The sequence below is a fragment of the Phalacrocorax carbo genome, chromosome 1 (assembly GCF_963921805.1).
Source record: "Phalacrocorax carbo chromosome 1, bPhaCar2.1, whole genome shotgun sequence".
Lineage (NCBI taxonomy): Eukaryota > Metazoa > Chordata > Aves > Suliformes > Phalacrocoracidae > Phalacrocorax > Phalacrocorax carbo.
Genome location: NC_087513.1, coordinates 128,456,305 through 128,471,059, shown reverse-complemented (window position 1 = coordinate 128,471,059; position 14,755 = coordinate 128,456,305).

The following is a 14,755-nucleotide window of genomic DNA, read 5'->3' as shown; positions in this document are numbered from 1 at the left end:
TTCTTCTCTTGGCTGAAGAAGAGCTCTTCAGGAGCGGCTGCAGCTGGCCTTCCGGCAAGCAGGGAGTGCGAAAGTTCCCGAGTACACCTTGCAGGAACATCTGCAGCGAAAGGAAGAGGGCAAAGGGTGCGGGAGCCACCTGCAAGGGGTCTCCATCTGCAGACCCGAGGAAGCCTGTATCCCTCAGGGGAGGGTGGACGTCCCCTCTGCCACGTAAGCTTTCCAGAGCAGGGCTGGGGCCTCCCGATGTGCCCGATGCCACTTAACAGGACTCTTCTTGTGTCGCTGGCTGGCAGCGGCATGCTCTCGGCCAGAAGAAGAGCAAAGACGACCACCGTGCCCTAAGCTGTCCCGAAAAAAGCCGCTTCCCCTCTGGGTGCCACAGGTGACTCCATCTCCGTGCTTCTTCCCTGGCCACCTCAGGGCACCGGGGAAGTTAGTTCTCCCTTGAAAGCGTCTCTCAGAGGCCCTTGCCAGCCTTAGCTCCCATCTCCCAAGGCAGATTCCCAGATTTAGGCTTTCCTAGGTTTCTCATGTCCAGTGGGAGTTTGGCAGTTGCTCTCTGACCTCCAAGGCAATTCCAGCATGTACGTCCCAGGAGAAAAGGAAGCTGAGGCAACAGTGTGGCCGTGGTACTTTCCCACAGTCGTAGCCCTTCTCGTTCAGGGCAAAGGCTATTGACAGGGGTGGAAACGGCCAAAGGTCCTAAGGAGGTGTGAAGGATGAGGATGGGCGCATAGGGTGGCCGGAGGCTACTTGAGGCGTGCCGTCCCACCAGGGAGAGGGGAAACGGAGCTCTGACAGAGCTCTGCAGTGTTTCACGACCTGCACAGCCATGGCAGGGGAAGGGAGCGTGTGCCTAGAGACGGCACTTTGCTCCCGCAGAGCCGCAGCCCTGAGCAGCAAGAAGGGCTCGAGGAGGAGAAGCGGGGCAGTGGGAGCCCCAGGGAGCCAAGGAGGAGGAGGCTTTCCCCTCCCAGCGCCGCCCGGCAGAGCCCTGGCAGGCGGGCGAGATCACACGCTGCCAGCTCCCAGGGAGAAGCGCTGCCAGCTCCCGGGACGTGCCAGTGCCGGCCTCTGGCACCCAGCTTTGCCCCCTGACGGAGGAGCCAGGGCAGGCGAGAACCTGAGCTACAGAGGGGGTGAAAAGAGGGCCCCCCCGAACCCGCTTCCCCACAAAACACTCGCCCGATTCGTCGGCAGCTGAGCGCGGAAGCATCTCAGAGGGGCCCACGGTCCCCGACAAAGCCTTACCCAGACATGCACAGGCAAAGCGTTCAAACCAGCTCCTTTATTGGCGTCTTTGTGGTGGCTCTCACGGCAGGCACAGGAGGGGGTCAGCACCGTCCCTTGGCAATGGGGCGACTGAGGAAGTAACACCCAGGCTGCCCTCAGCAAGAGCTGCGACCCGCAGGCCGGTTCCCCGCATCGAGGCAGGGGCGGCTGCCCAGGTCGTGCAGGAACCAGCAGCCCCGGCTTCTCTTCAGCTCATCCTCAAGGTGTAGGAGGAATCAAAGCTGCTCCGTCTTGCACGTGCACGCCAGCTCGACGCAGATGCAGGAGTGCCTCCCCAGCAGCTCCCCCACGGTGCCCAGCTCCGGTGGAGGCAGTGCCCGACGGGTGCTCTCAGGGGCACGAGCAGCAGGCGGTCAATGATGTTGTCCTGGTGGGCGCTCAGGCCTGTGTAGGCGCTGCCCGCTGCCGTGGCTGGACGCAGCCCCGTCAGAAAGCTCTTCTGGAAAAGGGCTTGGCAAACACAGCGGAGGCCCGCCCCTTATCCCTAGGCTTCTTGGGACCCAAAGCGCCATAGGGGCCTGCTTCCTCCTCACAGGCATCCTCCTCCCTCTGCTCCTCCTCACTGCTGGAGCTTCCCTGCTGGCTGCCGCTGTGAGAGTCAGCGCTCCCCTGCCTGCTCAGCCGGTAGAGCCCAAAGACCACGAGCAGGGTTTCGGCACAGGCCCAGAACCACCAGTGCTGGCAGGCGGCGAGGAGCATGACTGCCGGGGCGAGCCCACGAGGCTCCTGGCTCCTCTGCTCCATCTGCTCCACCTGCTCCTGCAGCCAAGCCATCTCCTGACTCTGCTGCTCCTCGTGCTGCCGCAGGAGGTCTTGCGTGGCCGCGTCGGGCTGGTTGCCCACCCTCAGCGCGTACTGCACGATGCTCAGCACGGTCAGGACGTGGGTGATGCCCACAGCCATGGCCTGGAGGAGGAAGGACAGAAGGGGCTCAGCGGGGCTGGCTGGGAGGGAGATGGCGGCTGGGGCAGCTGGGGCAGGAGGCGCAGGGGCCCGCCCGCCTGGGATGGTGGGAGAGGGGGCGAGGGAGCTCGGGGGCAGCAAGGGGAAGGTTGGTGAGCACTGCGGGGACGGGGGCACATCCCCGCAGCCCCACGGGCACTGCCGTGCCTGGCAGATGTGCGCACCTCTGTGCCCAGCCCCGAGGGCTGCCCCTTCCCCTTCCCAAGGCGCTCCCCGCAGCGCCTGCGCCCTCGCCCCAGCCTCCCAAACCCCTCCGGGGCCCGGCCCTTCTGCCCCGGCCCTTGCCCAGCCCAGCCTTCCCCCGGCCTGCCCCACTCACCGCTGATTCGAGCCGTACTGCAGCTGACGGCAGCGGCGCTGACAGCTGCCACCCCTGGTGATGACACCCCTGTGTGACTTGTCCTCTGTGCTGTCACGGGTGCCAGCGTCCCACGGCAACACCCCACCCGGCCGGCCACGGCCAATGCCTCTGGCTCTCCGGCCCCTGCAACGTGCAAAGCACAACCCCACCGGCAGCACAGAGCTCCCAGGGTCCCAAAACCTCCCCAGAAAGAGCAGAGGCATCCGCACAAGGGCAGCCCTGGCTTGCACAGGCAGCTCCACGCCCGACTGAGCCCCGTGCTCGGCCTCCCGGCTCCTCCCCCGGCACCGGCACCGGCAGCAAGGGGCCTTTGGGGAGAAGTTATTTGTCATGCTTTCATACGTGTGCATGTAGCAGCACGTGCGCTCACACCTCTGCTACTCCAACCTGTTTTGGAGAATTGGATACCTGCGCTGCACCCAGAGACTTCTGACTGCCCAGCCTGACATGAAATCACATAGCCAGTTATTGGAAGAGTGATGGAGGCATACCTACCGGTGCTCATATGGCTCATGTCTCCAAGAAGAAGGAAAAGGAAAGGCAAAGTAAGGATAAAAGCAGGTCATTTCCCCCAGGGAGCAACCTGGCTGAGCCCCGTGGTCAGGCTCCCGCTCCCAGCTCCCTTCGCAGCTGCAGCAGCAGAGAGGAGCCCTTGGCAGGGACAGAGCAGAGCAGGTTCTGCTCACACCTCCCTGAGGCCTCCGCTCCTTGTCGCCCCTGCAAGCCGCCTCCCCTCCTTCCCTCTCCTCCCCTCGCACCCCTCCTGCTGGGCCCTGCAAGCCCCAAGAATCAAGGGCAAGGAAAAGCGTGTCCCCTGGGCAAGCAGAGGCTGTCCTGCAGCTCCGGCCTGCAGGTGCCCGCTTTCCCCCTGCAAGGGCAGGCCGGCGGCTGGAGAGACCATGACAGGGCACCTGGCTCTGCACCAGACGGAGGGTTTTGTGGTGGCTGGAAGCCGGAGGCTCCCAGGTGCCCACCCAGGTACTCGCTCCTTCCTGCTTCTCCGTCGGACAGGAGGAGAAAAGACGGCAGAACCTTTTTGGCATTATCGAGCCGTATTCAGCGCTGCTGCAGACTCACCTTGAGTCTGTGTGCAGCTGTGGGCGCCACCGTCAAAGAAGGATGTAGAGGTGCTTGAATGCATGCAGAGGAGGACAACAAAGCTGATCCAAGGGCTGGGAGGCGCGTCCTGTGAGCAGCAGCTAAGGACTTTGGGCTTGTCTGCTTTGGAGCAAAGGAGGCTGAGGGGCAACTCCATTGCTCCCCACCGCTTCCTGAGGAGGGGAAGTGGAGCGGTGGTGCTGATCTCTTCTCCCTGGTGCCCAGGGACAGGACACGAGGGAATGTTCCGTTCTGTTCTATCGGTCCGGTCACGTACCAGTGACCAAAAGAGACTGGACTTGGGGGAAATGGGTTTAATCTGTTGCCGGTTTAAAAACCAGGGAGGTGAGGAACAGAGGCAAAAGCGAAAGCACCTCTCCCTCCAGCACCCTTTTTTCCCAGGCTCAGCTTCACTCCTCCGCTCCTGATTCCTCTCCCCGCGCCCCGCAGGGGCGCAGAGGGACGGAGAACAGGGGCTGTGCTCAGGCCGTACCAGCTCCTCTCTGCTGCTCCGTCCTCCTCACACTTTCCCCCTGCTCCAGCGTGCGGTCCCTCCAAAGGGCTGCATCCTCCACAATAAACGTGCTGCCGCATGGGCTCCGCGCAGGCCGTGCTTTCTTTAGGAAATACCCACGTGCTCCAGTGCGGCGTCCTGCGTGGCTGGCAGTGTGGATACCTGCTGTGGCGTGGCCCTCTCCAAGGGCTGCTCCTCTTGGCTCCTGCCCACGGCCTGCAGGGGAATCTCTGCTCCGGTGGCGGGAGCGCCTCCGCCCTTCCTCGTCCTCCTCTCACCTTGCTGTCCGCAGGGCTCTTCCTCACACTTCACGCCTCGCTCCTCGCTCTGCCGGGAAGCTGCCAAAACCTGGGCACCTGCGCCAAATACACAGGGTACCTCTGGTAGCAAGAGTTACCTCCTCCGCTGCCTGACAGGCGCAGGCAATACTCCTGCTTTGGAGGAGGAGTGCAGGATACAAAGCAGTACGTCTGTGCACACGAGCCGTCTCCCAGCAGCCATCAAACTGCGCCCAGAGGTGCAGCAGCCTCCAGCTGCGGGTGAAGATCTGCTGGTCAGAAAGAGAGTAACTCGCTGGCCTCCGTAAGCCTGTGGGGGTTTGCTTTGCGCGAGCACCCTCCGCAGAGAAACAGCTCGAGGAGAAGCAGCAAGACCCCGGGATGGAAGTGCTGATTTCAGCAGCGTCCTCTGAAGCAAGCCTGCAAGTCCCGAGGGGGTGCGGGAAGGGCTATCCGGAAGGCCAGAAGAAGAGACAGGAGAAAAGGAGGCGCAAAAGACCTGACCTGCGCATAAACAGAACCGCTGCTAGTGTAAATCTGAGCACAGAGCCCGTCTCTCTGTTCCAGAGGAGAGGCGGACCCGAGGGGTAGGAAGCGCTGGCTAGTAGCAAAGACAAAGAGGTTCTTCTCTTGGCTGAAGAAGAGCTCTTCAGGAGTGGCTGCAGCTGGCCTTCCTGCAAGAAGGGAGTGCGAAAGTTCCCGAGTACACCTTGCAGGAACATCTGCAGCGAAAGGAAGAGGGCAAAGGGTGCGGCAGCCACCTGCAAGGGGTCTCCATCTGCAGACCCGAGGAAGCCTGTATCCCTCAGGGGAGGGTGGACGTCCCCTCTGCCACGTAAGCTTTCCAGAGCAGGGCTGGGGCCTCCCGATGTGCCCGATGCCACTTAACAGGACTCTTCTTGTGTCGCTGGCTGGCAGCGGCATGCTCTCGGCCAGAAGAAGAGCAAAGACGACCACCGTGCCCTAAGCTGTCCCGAAAAAAGCCGCTTCCCCTCTGGGTGCCACAGGTGACTCCATCTCCGTGCTTCTTCCCTGGCCACCTCAGGGCACCGGGGAAGTTAGTTCTCCCTTGAAAGCGTCTCTCAGAGGCCCTTGCCAGCCTTAGCTCCCATCTCCCAAGGCAGATTCCCAGATTTAGGCTTTCCTAGGTTTCTCATGTCCAGTGGGAGTTTGGCAGCTGCTCTCTGACCTCCAAGGCAATTCCAGCATGTACGTCCCAGGAGAAAAGGAAGCTGAGGCAACAGTGTGGCCGTGGTACTTTCCCACAGTCGTAGCCCTTCTCGTTCAGGGCAAAGGCTATTGACAGGGGTGGAAACGGCCAAAGGTCCTAAGGAGGTGTGAAGGATGAGGATGGGCGCATAGGGTGGCCGGAGGCTACTTGAGGCGTGCCGTCCCACCAGGGAGAGGGGAAACGGAGCTCTGACAGAGCTCTGCAGTGTTTCACGACCTGCACAGCCATGGCAGGGGAAGGGAGCGTGTGCCTAGAGACGGCACTTTGCTCCCGCAGAGCCGCAGCCCTGAGCAGCAAGAAGGGCTCGAGGAGGAGAAGCGGGGCAGTGGGAGCCCCAGGGAGCCAAGGAGGAGGAGGCTTTCCCCTCCCAGCGCCGCCCGGCAGAGCCCTGGCAGGCGGGCGAGATCACACGCTGCCAGCTCCCAGGGAGAAGCGCTGCCAGCTCCCGGGACGTGCCAGTGCCGGCCTCTGGCACCCAGCTTTGCCCCCTGACGGAGGAGCCAGGGCAGGCGAGAACCTGAGCTACAGAGGGGGTGAAAAGAGGGCCCCCCCGAACCCGCTTCCCCACAAAACACTCGCCCGATTCGTCGGCAGCTGAGCGCGGAAGCATCTCAGAGGGGCCCACGGTCCCCGACAAAGCCTTACCCAGACATGCACAGGCAAAGCGTTCAAACCAGCTCCTTTATTGGCGTCTTTGTGGTGGCTCTCACGGCAGGCACAGGAGGGGGTCAGCACCGTCCCTTGGCAATGGGGCGACTGAGGAAGTAACACCCAGGCTGCCCTCAGCAAGAGCTGCGACCCGCAGGCCGGTTCCCCGCATCGAGGCAGGGGCGGCTGCCCAGGTCGTGCAGGAACCAGCAGCCCCGGCTTCTCTTCAGCTCATCCTCAAGGTGTAGGAGGAATCAAAGCTGCTCCGTCTTGCACGTGCACGCCAGCTCGACGCAGATGCAGGAGTGCCTCCCCAGCAGCTCCCCCACGGTGCCCAGCTCCGGTGGAGGCAGTGCCCGACGGGTGCTCTCAGGGGCACGAGCAGCAGGCGGTCAATGATGTTGTCCTGGTGGGCGCTCAGGCCTGTGTAGGCGCTGCCCGCTGCCGTGGCTGGACGCAGCCCCGTCAGAAAGCTCTTCTGGAAAAGGGCTTGGCAAACACAGCGGAGGCCCGCCCCTTATCCCTAGGCTTCTTGGGACCCAAAGCGCCATAGGGGCCTGCTTCCTCCTCACAGGCATCCTCCTCCCTCTGCTCCTCCTCACTGCTGGAGCTTCCCTGCTGGCTGCCGCTGTGAGAGTCAGCGCTCCCCTGCCTGCTCAGCCGGTAGAGCCCAAAGACCACGAGCAGGGTTTCGGCACAGGCCCAGAACCACCAGTGCTGGCAGGCGGCGAGGAGCATGCCTGCCGGGGCGAGCCCACGAGGCTCCTGGCTCCTCTGCTCCATCTGCTCCACCTGCTCCTGCAGCCAAGCCATCTCCTGACTCTGCTGCTCCTCGTGCTGCCGCAGGAGGTCTTGCGTGGCCGCGTCGGGCTGGTTGCCCACCCTCAGCGCGTACTGCACGATGCTCAGCACGGTCAGGACGTGGGTGATGCCCACAGCCATGGCCTGGAGGAGGAAGGACAGAAGGGGCTCAGCGGGGCTGGCTGGGAGGGAGATGGCGGCTGGGGCAGCTGGGGCAGGAGGCGCAGGGGCCCGCCCGCCTGGGATGGTGGGAGAGGGGGCGAGGGAGCTCGGGGGCAGCAAGGGGAAGGTTGGTGAGCACTGCGGGGACGGGGGCACATCCCCGCAGCCCCACGGGCACTGCCGTGCCTGGCAGATGTGCGCACCTCTGTGCCCAGCCCCGAGGGCTGCCCCTTCCCCTTCCCAAGGCGCTCCCCGCAGCGCCTGCGCCCTCGCCCCAGCCTCCCAAACCCCTCCGGGGCCCGGCCCTTCTGCCCCGGCCCTTGCCCAGCCCAGCCTTCCCCCGGCCTGCCCCACTCACCGCTGATTCGAGCCGTACTGCAGCTGACGGCAGCGGCGCTGACAGCTGCCACCCCTGGTGATGACACCCCTGTGTGACTTGTCCTCTGTGCTGTCACGGGTGCCAGCGTCCCACGGCAACACCCCACCCGGCCGGCCACGGCCAATGCCTCTGGCTCTCCGGCCCCTGCAACGTGCAAAGCACAACCCCACCGGCAGCACAGAGCTCCCAGGGTCCCAAAACCTCCCCAGAAAGAGCAGAGGCATCCGCACAAGGGCGGCCCTGGCTTGCACAGGCAGCTCCACGCCCGACTGAGCCCCGTGCTCGGCCTCCCGGCTCCTCCCCCGGCACCGGCACCGGCAGCAAGGGGCCTTTGGGGAGAAGTTATTTGTCATGCTTTCATACGTGTGCATGTAGCAGCACGTGCGCTCACACCTCTGCTACTCCAACCTGTTTTGGAGAATTGGATACCTGCGCTGCACCCAGAGACTTCTGACTGCCCGGCCTGACATGAAATCACATAGCCAGTTATTGGAAGAGTGATGGAGGCATACCTACCGGTGCTCATATGGCTCATGTCTCCAAGAAGAAGGAAAAGGAAAGGCAAAGTAAGGATAAAAGCAGGTCATTTCCCCCAGGGAGGAACCTGGCTGAGCCCCGTGGTCAGGCTCCCGCTCCCAGCTCCCTTCGCAGCTGCAGCAGCAGAGAGGAGCCCTTGGCAGGGACAGAGCAGAGCAGGTTCTGCTCACACCTCCCTGAGGCCTCCGCTCCTTGTCGCCCCTGCAAGCCGCCTCCCCTCCTTCCCTCTCCTCCCCTCGCACCCCTCCTGCTGGGCCCTGCAAGCCCCAAGAATCAAGGGCAAGGAAAAGCGTGTCCCCTGGGCAAGCAGAGACTGCCCTGCAGCTCCTGCCTGCAGGTGCCCGCTTTCCCCCTGCAAGGGCAGGCCGGCGGCTGGAGAGACCATGACAGGGCACCTGGCTCTGCGCCAGACGGAGGGTTTTGTGGTGGCTGGAAGCCGGAGGCTCCCAGGTGCCCACCCAGGTACTCGCTCCTTCCCGCTTCTCCGTCGGACAGGAGGAGAAAAGACGGCAGAACCTTTTTGGCATTATCGAGCCGTATTCAGCGCTGCTGCAGACTCACCTTGAGTCTGTGTGCAGCTGTGGGCGCCACCGTCAAAGAAGGATGTAGAGGTGCTTGAATGCATGCAGAGGAGGACAACAAAGCTGATCCAAGGGCTGGGAGGCGCGTCCTGTGAGCAGCAGCTAAGGACTTTGGGCTTGTCTGCTTTGGAGCAAAGGAGGCTGAGGGGCAACTCCATTGCTCCCCACCGCTTCCTGAGGAGGGGAAGTGGAGCGGTGGTGCTGATCTCTTCTCCCTGGTGCCCAGGGACAGGACACGAGGGAATGTTCCGTTCTGTTCTATCGGTCCGGTCACGTACCAGTGACCGAAAGAGACTGGACTTGGGGGAAATGGGTTTAATCTGTTGCCGGTTTAAAAACCAGGGAGGTGAGGAACAGAGGCAAAAGCGAAAGCACCTCTCCCTCCAGCACCCTTTTTTCCCAGGCTCAGCTTCACTCCTCCGCTCCTGATTCCTCTCCCCGCGCCCCGCAGGGGCGCAGAGGGACGGAGAACGGGGGCTGTGCTCAGGCCGTACCAGCTCCTCTCTGCTGCTCCGTCCTCCTCACACTTTCCCCCTGCTCCAGCGTGCGGTCCCTCCAAAGGGCTGCATCCTCCACAATAAACGTGCTGCCGCATGGGCTCCGCGCAGGCCGTGCTTTCTTTAGGAAATACCCACGTGCTCCAGTGCGGCGTCCTGCGTGGCTGGCAGTGTGGATACCTGCTGTGGCGTGGCCCTCTCCAAGGGCTGCTCCTCTTGGCTCCTGCCCACGGCCTGCAGGGGAATCTCTGCTCCGGTGGCGGGAGCGCCTCCGCCCTTCCTCGTCCTCCTCTCACCTTGCTGTCCGCAGGGCTCTTCCTCACACTTCACGCCTCGCTCCTCGCTCTGCCGGGAAGCTGCCAAAACCTGGGCACCTGCGCCAAATACACAGGGTACCTCTGGTAGCAAGAGTTACCTCCTCCGCTGCCTGACAGGCGCAGGCAATACTCCTGCTTTGGAGGAGGAGTGCAGGATGTAAAGCAGTACGTCTGTGCACACGAGCCGTCTCCCAGCAGCCATCAAACTGCGCCCAGAGGTGCAGCAGCCTCCAGCTGCGGGTGAAGTTCTGCTGGTCAGAAAGAGAGTAACTCGCTGGCCTCCGTAAGCCTGTGGGGGTTTGCTTTGCGCGAGCACCCTCCGCAGAGAAACAGCTCGAGGAGAAGCAGCAAGACCCCGGGATGGAAGTGCCGATTTCAGCAGCGTCCTCTGAAGCAAGCCTGCAAGTCCCGAGGGGTTGCGGGAAGGGCTATCCGGAAGGCCAGAAGAAGAGACAGGAGAAAAGGAGGCGCAAAAGACCTGACCTGCGCATAAACAGAACCGCTGCTAGTGTAAATCTGAGCACAGAGCCCGTCTCTCTGTTCCAGAGGAGAGGCGGACCCGAGGGGTAGGAAGCGCTGGCTAGTAGCAAAGACAAAGAGGTTCTTCTCTTGGCTGAAGAAGAGCTCTTCAGGAGCGGCTGCAGCTGGCCTTCCTGCAAGCAGGGAGTGCGAAAGTTCCCGAGTACACCTTGCAGGAACATCTGCAGCGAAAGGAAGAGGGCAAAGGGTGCGGCAGCCACCTGCAAGGGGTCTCCATCTGCAGACCCGAGGAAGCCTGTATCCCTCAGGGGAGGGTGGACGTCCCCTCTGCCACGTAAGCTTTCCAGAGCAGGGCTGGGGCCTCCCGATGTGCCCGATGCCACTTAACAGGACTCTTCTTGTGTCGCTGGCTGGCAGCGGCATGCTCTCGGCCAGAAGAAGAGCAAAGACGACCACCGTGCCCTAAGCTGTCCCGAAAAAAGCCGCTTCCCCTCTGGGTGCCCCAGGTGACTCCATCTCCGTGCTTCTTCCCTGGCCACCTCAGGGCACCGGGGAAGTTAGTTCTCCCTTGAAAGCGTCTCTCAGAGGCCCTTGCCAGCCTTAGCTCCCATCTCCCAAGGCAGATTCCCAGATTTAGGCTTTCCTAGGTTTCTCATGTCCAGTGGGAGTTTGGCAGTTGCTCTCTGACCTCCAAGGCAATTCCAGCATGTACGTCCCAGGAGAAAAGGAAGCTGAGGCAACAGTGTGGCCGTGGTACTTTCCCACAGTCGTAGCCCTTCTCGTTCAGGGCAAAGGCTATTGACAGGGGTGGAAACGGCCAAAGGTCCTAAGGAGGTGTGAAGGATGAGGATGGGCGCATAGGGTGGCCGGAGGCTACTTGAGGCGTGCCGTCCCACCAGGGAGAGGGGAAACGGAGCTCTGACAGAGCTCTGCAGTGTTTCACGACCTGCACAGCCATGGCAGGGGAAGGGAGCGTGTGCCTAGAGACGGCTCTTTGCTCCCGCAGAGCCGCAGCCCTGAGCAGCAAGAAGGGCTCGAGGAGGAGAAGCGGGGCAGTGGGAGCCCCAGGGAGCCAAGGAGGAGGAGGCTTTCCCCTCCCAGCGCCGCCCGGCAGAGCCCTGGCAGGCGGGCGAGATCACACGCTGCCAGCTCCCAGGGAGAAGCGCTGCCAGCTCCCGGGACGTGCCAGTGCCGGCCTCTGGCACCCAGCTTGTGGACAGGAAGCTCAACATGAGGAAAGAGTGTGCTGCTGCGGCCACGAAGGCCAACAGGATGCTGGGTTGCATCACAAGGGCATCACCAGCAGAGATAAAATGTCATTATCCCACTCTACTCAGCGCCTGTCAGGCCACACCTTGAGCACTGTGTCCAGTTCTCGTCCCGTGTATATAAAAAGGATGTGGACATGCTGGAAGGGGTCCAGATAATGGCCACAAGGATGACCAAATGACTGGGAAGCCTGCCACATGAGGAAAGGCTGAGAGAACTGGGTTTGTTCAGCCTTGAGAAATGAAGGCTTAGTGGAGACCTTATCACCATGTTCCAGTATTTAAAGGGGTTGCTGCAAAGAAGACAGAGACTACCTTTTTACAAGGAGTCACATGGAAAAGATAAGGGGTAATGGGTACACGTTATTCCTGGGGAGATTCCGACTGGACACGAGAGGAAAATGTTTCACAATGTGAACAAACAGCCATTGGAATTATCTCCCCAGGGAAAAGGTGGATTCCCCAACACTGGACGCTTTTAAGATTCATCTGGACAGGGTGCTGGGCCACTTTGTCTAGACTGCTTCTGCCAAGAAAGGTTGGGCCAGATGATCTTTGAGGTGCCTGCCAACCTGGTATTCTGTTATGCTATGGTTCTATGAACATTTTAATTTCAAAGAATGCTGCTATTATAAATGCTTTTCTTTCTTTATACAGGTCTTTATACAGGCAATCTCCAGGTTTGAAAAGGGAACTCTCGGTGAGTTTGGGATGTCAGCACTCATATAAGCAATCCTTCAGCATTCTAAATGAACTTTATTTTGTTGCCAGGCCAGCATTGCTTCCTGTGGTGTCCCCCTCATCAGTGGGGACCCAGCAGGGAAGGCAATTCTGAAAGTGCAGGCAGGTTGCCTTCTTGGGCAGCCCTGAGAGGTAGGAGTTGCTGACTGAGTCCAAGGGCTTGTATGGATAGGGAATGATGCTCAGAAAAATGATTTTGAATTAGTTATTAGGTGACATGGTTAATCTGGGTTGAATCCATGATTGGACAGTCTCACAGAAAATTGTAATCACCTTAATTTGATTTGGCTTGATTTATTTTGGAATGATTTAAACTCATTGAATTAAACCCTGTTTAATTTTCTTTATAGGTTTCACACAGGGATTCTATGCAGTTCAAGTAAACCAGTTGTTATTTATGCAGTGTGTTAACTTGAATTGAGTATCTTGAATTACCCTGTATAGAGAGATGTATGTAAAATCAGAAAAATATACTGGAATTACTTTCTTCATTAATACTGATTTCAGCTGTATACAGACACACCGCCCCCAAATGCCCACACGTACATACATGATTAGAGATAAGTAAAAATGGCTGGTTGCTTTTAGACTGACAGTTTTTTCAGAATTTTAAAAAAATCAATTAAAGTTTTCAAATTGATTAAAATATTATTTTTATCTAATCCTAATCCAAGAAGTGTTTTTCTCAAGAAAGTTTGATCTTGTGTGTAAATGAGTTTAAGAGGAAAGTATTAGAAAACTTGGTAATGGTGCTGATACTCTAGATTCTTATTATTCAGCATTAAAGAAATGCAAGTTAAACATAAATTCAACATATGTATGTTTTTATTGAATTTACTTTGTGACAATCTGAAATATGTATCACAGACAAGGATTATCTGCTTACTTTGAAATACTATTTAAAAGTTGAATCCTCAGTTTTCTGGCAGTGCTAGAAGTGTTCATACACTTCATAAAATTCATGAGGTAGTTTGAAAATTAGTAAACAACTGATTTTATTTTTCTTCCACACTCCAGTAGCAGCCATTCATGCATCAGTCCCTTGTCCTTCAGTTTATCCTTTTCTGGAGGGTCTCCTGCTGTTTATTCTTTTTACAGTCAAATGTAGTACTTCATTCTCTTTCCAGGTTCTTTATCTGTAGTCCTCATTTAGTCTATTCCCTCTTTTCTCCGGAAGTCTCACTGTTGATGCTGATCAGCCAAGACCAGTGCCTGGAATCACATGATCCACTACTGCCTCTGTGTGATTGACAGGCAACAGGAAGAGAGCTTCCTGGCTCAAGCACCTCTGGATATTAAAGGATCCAGATGAGCCGTGGTAGTGCATGACCAGGTTGCGGAAGCTTTGATACTTGGCTTTCCTGAAGCCTGCAGTTCTGAGTCAGAAAAAATTTCCACAGAAAATGAGCTCTAGCACAAAAGGCAGTGCTGGCTTTTTAAATGTAATGCTTGCAGGAATCGCTGGAATCTGGACTTAGGTCTCAGATAGCATGTGTGTGTGTGTGTGTGTGCGCGCGCGCGCACGCGCACGTGTGCTTATGCATGACTTAAATCTATAAAACATTGCCAGGGTAGGATTATTGCACTCTCTACTGGAATATTCTACTTCTCTGTTATGGATATACATTTCCCGGAAATTCTCTGCTGAAGTCGTCATTTACATTATCAGCTCATGCTTACAAAGGAACAGTTTTAAACCCATGTGCTTGTAATTTGGTTGGTTTGGGTTTTTTTTTCCTTCATTTAATTAAGGCTTTTGATGATGGCAGAATTATTGGTCCTGAAATCATGCATGAGAGTGCATGAAAAGACTGCATGAAATGGCTGCTGTGAGGTGCTGCTAAGCAAGCCTCTAGGCAAAGCACTATTACTATACAATCCATGGCTATCACTTCCATGTTTCTGTAGTTACATGAAGTTCTGAATCTGATGCAGGAGACATTCAAATCTATAAAACAGAAGAGAATTTAAATACTGCTTAGTGAGAAAATGCAAGGAAGTTGGCACAATGTGTCACTGCCCTCCCCCTGTTACACTTCCCCTCACAGGTGCACCCTTAATAATGACCATATTTCACATCTCTGATGGGCTGTTTACAGCAAAAATTTAACATTAAAACCAACAAGCAACCATATTATAGTCTGCTATAGTTATCCTTGCTAATTGAAACTACACAAGAGAAACACATACATTTTGGGGCTACTTTCTTTTTGGGTTCAAAAATATTTTTCCCGGAACTTCAAGTTTAGTCTAATAGACAAGACTTCATTATGTCAAGACTTTTCCGGCTGAGCGTGTTGTACATCTGCAGCCACACTAGTGAAGGGTTATAAAGATTTTCTGTTGCCGCCACTTCCACTCATGAAGAAGAAGAGGAACTGTCGTGCTTGGTCATTGTAGGAAGCCTGCAACTCCCATGGCAGACACATCTATTTATGCAGCAAGGACCATAAGAATTAGGGATAACCTTGCTAGATGGTCTGTCCCAGGGGTTAGAAACAGACAAAGCAATTCAGCTGCCTACAGAAAATACAGGATTGTATAAATATCTATGATGTTTACATGGGATTAGGAAGAAGATCCATAGCACGAAATACAGTATA